Below are 7,045 nucleotides of genomic sequence, written 5' to 3' on the forward strand. Positions count from 1 at the left end.
GGAGACGTGTAATACTCTTTGTAATACTTTAAGAAATAAAAAAAAAAGAAAAAGAAAAACCCTAAAAAAAAGAAATTCTGTTTTTAATGGGTTTTAAATGTTTTTGTAGTCATTGTACTGATTGATTCCATTTTTTAATCACTGAATTCAGTGTGATGATGCCTAATTTTATAGAACTAGAGACCAAAATTTACCAATTTATATAATTTTAAGGGGTTATGGTTGTTTCTTTGCCTTTATATGTCTAAATCAGTTATGCTATGGCAGAGAATTTAAAATTTATCAAGTCAGGTGCTACCTGGGTTCAAATCCCTGGTAACTTTGAGCAAGTGACTTAATCTCCCTGTGCTTTTATTCTTTTTCAACTATAAAACAGGAATAACAGTATCTGTTTTATAGTTGAAAAAAGTAACAACCTCATAGAACATAGAATCAACTGACTGGTCCCATCCTTTGATAAATGGGATTCGTCCAGGGTCCATCAAACAGCCTAAAGTAGGCCCCAAGTCTGTTTTCCACACTATAGCCCTGGCTGTGGCCTCACGGATGGTGGGGTCTCAGTAGCCTCAGGCAGTTTCCCATGTTGGTCTTTTCTGTTACTCAGAGTAGTGATCTTTTTTTTCTCCTCTATTCTTTTTCATCTAGTTAGAGGAGAACAGAGGTGTTCAATCAGCACTTTTTCAGTACTGAGTATGATAACATCAGGTTCAAAGCTACAGCTCAACCAATTATTATCAAGACCAATTTGAGTCCTAGCTGGTTTGGCTCAGTGGATAGAGCATCGGCCTTCAGACTGAAGTTTGATTCTGGTCAAGGGCACTTAACTCAGTTGCAGGCTCCTCCCCAGCCTGGGCCCTGGTCAGGGCGTGTGCAGGAAGCAACCAATTGATGTGTTTTGCTCACATCAATGTTTTCCTTTGTCTTTTCCTCTCTCTTCCGCTCTCCCTAAAAATCAATGGAAAAATATCCTCAGGTGAGGATTTTTAAAAAAAAGGACTGATTTGAGCTCTGGCCAGGTTGCTTAATGGTTAGAGTGTCCATCCAAATAAAGCTTCTTTTTTAAAAAAATATTTTTTATTTTATTTTTATTGATTTCAGAGAGGAAGGGAGAGGGAAGAGAAAGATTTAAATATCAATTATGAGAGAGAATCATTGATCGGCTGTCTCCTGCACATCCCACACTGGGGATCGAGCCCGCAACCCGGAGCATGTGCCCTGACCGGGAATCCTGAGCGGGAATCGAACCGTGACCTCCTGGTTCATAGGTTAATGTTCAACCTCTGAGCCATGCTGGCCAGGCAAACTAAAGCTCCTAACGGTAGAAGTGGGGCCCTAGATACTGAAGCTTATTCCCCTCCCCCACTCCAAGCCTGAGCCTAACTAAGTCCAGATGTAGTATCTCTTGGGTCTAGGTGTCTCCCACTTGATTATGACCTTCTCTCCCTGGGTTCCTCTGGCTGCCATTGCGCTTTCCCACCCAGTCCAATCTCTTCTCCCATTCCACCACCAGAATGATCCCTCTAGGACTGAGTCACAAATTCAAATGCCTAGACAGTCAGGCTGATAGCAGAAATGCCTTGGAAGATAGAGGCAGTGCCTTCTAAAGGCTGAAGCTAATTACTTGGAGGAATACAAACCCAGGCTTCCTAGAATATCTGATCTTTTAAGAAAAACTAGAAATCCAGATTTTTTTTTAAATGTGAAATCTCCCATTGTTTAAGTACTGGCAACTATTTCAATTTTTTAAAATTAGCCAGGCCAATTAAAACATATACACAGGGCAAATATGGCCTGTGAGTCCCTGGTTCCCTTCTCTACTCTAGTGACCATGTTGTCTCAAATAATGACACAGAGAAGCGAATTTAAAATGTGATAGGTGTTAGAAGGGAGCCATGAGAGAGCACATAACGAGAGCTAAGAAGCTGACCTGCCCTGGGGATCTAGGAAGGCTTCCCTGAAGAAGAGACATTTTCATGTACTGTATCTGAAGGATGTGTAGGAATTATAGTATCTAAGGAAAAGAGGAATTGGGGCAGGCAGGGCTTGGGTTGGGGAGAGGAGAGGAGAGCAGTTTTAGGCAAAGGAACCAGAAAGTGTGCAGTCTGGAGGAGGCAAGAGTCTGCCTTGTTTGAGGAACTGAAAAAGGCCAGGGTTGCCAAGACAGGAACTAAGCGGAGAGGCATGAGATGAGGCAGGAAAGCCGGGGGAAGCTAGCCATGCAGGCAGGGCTCAGTCAGACATGGTAAGGGGTCTGGTCTTTATCCTAAGGGCAAAGGGAAGTCACTCAAAAGGTTTACCTAACAACAAGGAGTGTGTGTGTGTGTGTGTGTGTGTGTGTGTGTGTGTGTGTGTAAGAGAAACAGACAGGCAGACAGATATGATCAGATTTGCATTTTGAAAATATTATGCTGACTTCTGGGTGGAAAATAGAGAACGAGTGATTAGAAGTAGAGGTAGGGGATCAGTTCAGAGGTGACAGAAGTTCAAAAGTTCAGGTGAAGTCGTAGAACAGAGAAACATGGATGGGAGCCGCAATATTTGTGAAGTAAACAATAATAGGATTTAGGCATAGATTGTATATGGCGGATAGAGCTGTGAGGCCATGGAAAGAAAGATGAGCCCCAGATTTCTAGCTAGGCAATGAGTTGGAGGTACTGTTCCTAAGATGGGGGACACTGAAGGAGGAGCAAGTCAGTGGTAAAGGCAACAGGGAGAATGAGAATTTATTATTTTGCTGATATTTACTTGATCAATGTACATTTTTCCAATGCCTGCTCTGTTCCATTTCTGTAAATACAAAGACAAAAATGTTTCCTGCCCACAGCCACTCACCTTCTGGTTGGGAGGACAGGCAGGAAAAAAAGTGCTATAACCCAAATATCATGCAGGTTTACCGGCCTGTGGAATGAAAAACACACACATGAACACTCATCATTCTGAGTTTCTGTTATTGCCCCTGCAAAGTCCCCTTCCAGTATTTTGGGGACACTTCTAGGGACTTTTCAAATGAGGCTATTGGACAAAATAACATGGCCAAGTCACTGGACACACCAGCCCTGCTCCAATCCCCTCCATTCTCTGCCCACTGCTACCACCAAAGGTGCCTTCTGTGGGATTGCTAAGAGCACCTCCTGACTAGAGTGAGGCAAGAAAGGAGAATGGCCCTGCAAGTGAACACCTCCTTAAGTTCTGCTGGCCTGGGTGTTCTCAAGGTGCTAGAACAGGCCTGGGTTCTGAAAGAGCGGTTTCCCCCAAGCCCTGAGCTACAGTAAGTCATCTGGGTCCTGAAGAAGCACGGCCAATGGCTACTGTTTGAGGTCCATTAGGGACACATTGAGTTTGAGGGGCCTCTGAGACATCCAAATGGGGGTGCCAGGGATACATTGGGCATCTGGATTTGGACCTAGGAAGTTTGGGTTAGAGATCTAAATTCCAGAGCCCTGAACTGGAAGAGGAAGTATAGGCATGGGACCAAGCTCTGCTGAGCTCCCAACATTTAAATGCCCTGGCCCCCCCTCCACACCACCTGACCACTTCTCAAAGACCCAGCTTCCCTAATTCATGTCAGCAGTTGGTCAGTCACCCCTTCCTGTGCATTCCCACAACAAGTTGTACTGTGCTCTATTGTAACACTTTCACACTATTACATGGTAACTCTTGGTTTCCACATTTGTCTCCACTAAACAGTGAGCTCCTTGAAGGCATGGGCTCTCCTATTCCATGTTGAATCTCATGCTATTTCAGCTACTACATTGATGAAGACTAAAAAAAATTGGAAGAGGGTACTCAGAATTGATTGAGGAGGTGGAAGAAGAGGATGCTGCCTACCCTCCCGCTTGGTGCAGCCTTGGTATGCCATTTTTAGGAATTCTCCTATAGATCTATTGATATTATGCACAAAAATGTTCTGTATAGTGATGCTCATTGCAGTATGGTTTGCAATACTGAAAAAATTGGAATCAACCTATAGTTCTATCAGAAGTGAACTAGTTAAAAGAGCTCACTATAATACTATGTGACCATGACTTACAGACTTATATATACTGACAAGGAAAGGTGACCAGAATATTTCATTTAAAAACAAATTTTTAAAAAAACTGTATAAAATACTACAGTCTGTGTTTGAAACAAAAAGGATAGACTTGCATATAGATGTGTTAAAATGTCTAGACACACAAGCAACCCCTGAATAGTATCTTTAAAGAATGTCAGTCAAGTGAATGGGCGAGGTTTTGGGGGGAATTTTACTTTTCACTTTATGCCCTTATTATGGTTGGATTTCTCTTAAAGCTAAAAGTATATTTTTTGTAATTTTTTAAAAAAATCTTGGAAAAACACTTTAAAATGTTGAATCGAATTCTCCCGTGTCCTTCTCCATCCTCCACATATTTGGCACCAAGTAGGTGTTTAAGATTGAACAGATAAACTACACCCTTGAAACTCTCCTGCCCGGGCTGGAGCCCTTCTCCTGGGAACTGGTTGCGAAGCAGGGGAGGCAGATCCGTGGTGATCAGACAGGTCAGGCAAACTGCCATCCTTTCCAGCCTGCAAGTTAAGGACTCACATGAAAGTGAAAATCGGAAATAAGGTACTCAATACACATGTGAAGTAATAATAACAATGGCCTCTTTTGGTTATCTAGCAGCTACTAATTGCCAGCTCCTGGCTTAGTGCTTTACAGAGGCACTCCCATTTAATCCTATCAGTCCTGGGGTAGTTGTTGTTAGGAGCCCTGCCTTATCTAGGAGGAAACCGAGGATGAGCAAGGTTAAGTAATGGAAGAGCCAGCTTTGGCCCTAACTCCATCTGAATGACAATGCTCTCAATTGCTCCTGCACTCTATGCCATAGTGACTGGATTATGGAAGCAAATAGGGTACAAGAAACTTAGTCTTTTTGGAACCTCCCTGCTCCAGAACAAAGTCTAGCTATAGTCCGTGAAAGTGAGAGAGATAAGAGAGCAGGCCTTTCAGATCCACAGCTAACATGAGCTCCCAAAACTCTTCATTAGGCTCTAAATGGCATCATAATGATTATTAATAACTTCTGCTTACAAGCCCTACTGTCAAGAGGTTTACACTGGTATTTGTTAATGTTCACAACGATTGTGCAAGGTAGATGTCATTATCGCCACTTTATAAAGGAGGAAACTAAGGCTCAGATAGGTTGTGGTTTTTCCTAATGACACACAGCAAGGACACGGCATTGCTGGATTTGAATTTGTCTGCCTCACTTCAAAGTTAGTGTTTTCACAAGGCCATACTTTTAATACTAGTGGTTTCAGGAGAGCCTGAGACAGCATAGGGTGGTCAACACAAATGAATTCCAGACCTCTCGGCTCTCAGGATAGGAATTATTCTTCCCTACCCCCGTGGAAGGGTTCACCCCCACCCGCTCCACCCTCCCTCCACAGTGGAAGGCTGCTGCATCACCAGCAGGTGAGTACACTGCAGCCGCATACCCATGGCTTCAGAGATTACCTTTTGTGTGTCTCACTGGGAAGAAGGGCTCAAACCTCCCCTCAACCCAACCCACAGAGAAAGTAAGTAGAAGTTTGGCAGCCATCCTGTAAGAATGTCGATTCTGGTCGAGAAACCCAGCTCCTTCTCAGACTCTTCTTTATCAAAGTTTTATTAGGCTCAGCTCAGGGTACCTCCATCTGGGCATCTCATTACAGAGCAAGGACACTTCAGCCATTTGTAACACCACCATCCAAATAGAATTTTCAAGGACAGCAGCAGGAATGAATTGCAAGGGAGCTATAAATCCTCTTTGCCCCCTTTCCCCTCCTGCATGCATTTGCTGTCTCAACCCACCTATTTCTTCACAGTCGAAACTGGATTACTCCTTAAAGGTATCTCTGACAGTCTCATCTCTGCTCATTTTTTCACATTTCCACTTGTCTGGAACTCATTCTCCCTGTCTGAAATCTATCTTGTGCTACGAACTGCAATCTCACTTAATATTTGCTTATCTTTTGGCACTTGTCACATTACAGTTTTTTTCATTACAATTATTTAAAACATTTTTATTCTACTTCATTATAAACTACCTTTGTGACCTCAAAGTACTGCACCAGACACTGGAACTATATCTGTATAATATATGTAAGATAATTTATGGACTTGTGTTTTGTTCTAATTTCTGTGGGTGATGTCTCTCCCCCACCCACAAGAAGGTAGCCAGGCCTTCATGTTTCCAAGTTGAAGGTGTCTAAGCTTCAGATCCAAAAATCAAGTTTCCAGGCACCCAAAAGACATTTTTCAGAAATGCTTTTGCGTGGGCATATTTGGGAAACTGATCCAGAAGGAAAAGGGGGGTGCCTTGAATGGGGGAAACAGAAAATCTATGGAAAGGTTAGAGAAGGCGCACGTTGGTATATACAGCACCCAGAATGAGAATGATGTGGGAGGCGACTACACACCTTGGCCTCGACAGCAGTGGTAAGGGGCTCTCTGAGCGAGTTTGGAATAACCCATGGTGAGGGGCCCAACAGAGGCAGGAGGCCTAGCACTCCCACCAGTAGGAGTCACCCTAAGGATGCAACCATCATGGATTAAGGACCTGGCCTCTACCCCACTCTGTTGCGCATCTTTTTTTTTTTTAATATATTTTATTGATTTTTTACAGAGAGGAAGGGAGAGGGATAGAGAGTTAGAAACATCGATGAGAGAGAAACATCGATCAGCTGCCTCCTGCACACCTCCTACTGGGGATGTGCCCGCAACTAAGGTACATGCCCTTGACCGGAATCGAACCTGGGACCCTTGAGTCCGCAGGCTGAGGCTCTAGCCACTGAGCCAAACCGGTTAGGGCATGTTGCGCATCTTAGTTCATGTCTTCCAATGCCCCACCTCCACCCCTCCTCCCGGCGTCAGACTCTCGCTTAGCTGCCCCTTCTTCGCCCCTAGCCTCCCCTGTGCCCGCTCTGCCCCGCTCCCAGGTCAGGCCGGCTCTCTCCTTCCAGTCTTCCTGCCTGAACAACCTCAATTCTCTCTTCTTCCCGCCACCCCTCCCCCGCACCCTCCACCCCCGTTCCCCACGTT

At 44.2% G+C, this 7,045-nt stretch overlaps 1 long non-coding RNA gene across 1 annotated transcript in view; it reads right to left on the bottom strand.

Moving 5' to 3' along the window:
• Positions 1-6,573, bottom strand: part of LOC106728182 — a 6,810-nt gene extending 237 nt beyond the window's left edge. The window contains exons 1-2 of the long non-coding RNA XR_001364452.1: positions 6,424-6,573; positions 2,833-2,898 (exon numbers count right to left, since the gene is read on the bottom strand). This is a non-coding gene — a long non-coding RNA (uncharacterized LOC106728182). The remainder of the gene's footprint in view (positions 1-2,832; positions 2,899-6,423) is intronic.
• Between the last annotated feature and the right edge of the window lie 472 nt (positions 6,574-7,045).

Source organism: Myotis brandtii, unplaced genomic scaffold (assembly GCF_000412655.1).
Source record: "Myotis brandtii unplaced genomic scaffold, ASM41265v1 scaffold555, whole genome shotgun sequence".
Lineage (NCBI taxonomy): Eukaryota > Metazoa > Chordata > Mammalia > Chiroptera > Vespertilionidae > Myotis > Myotis brandtii.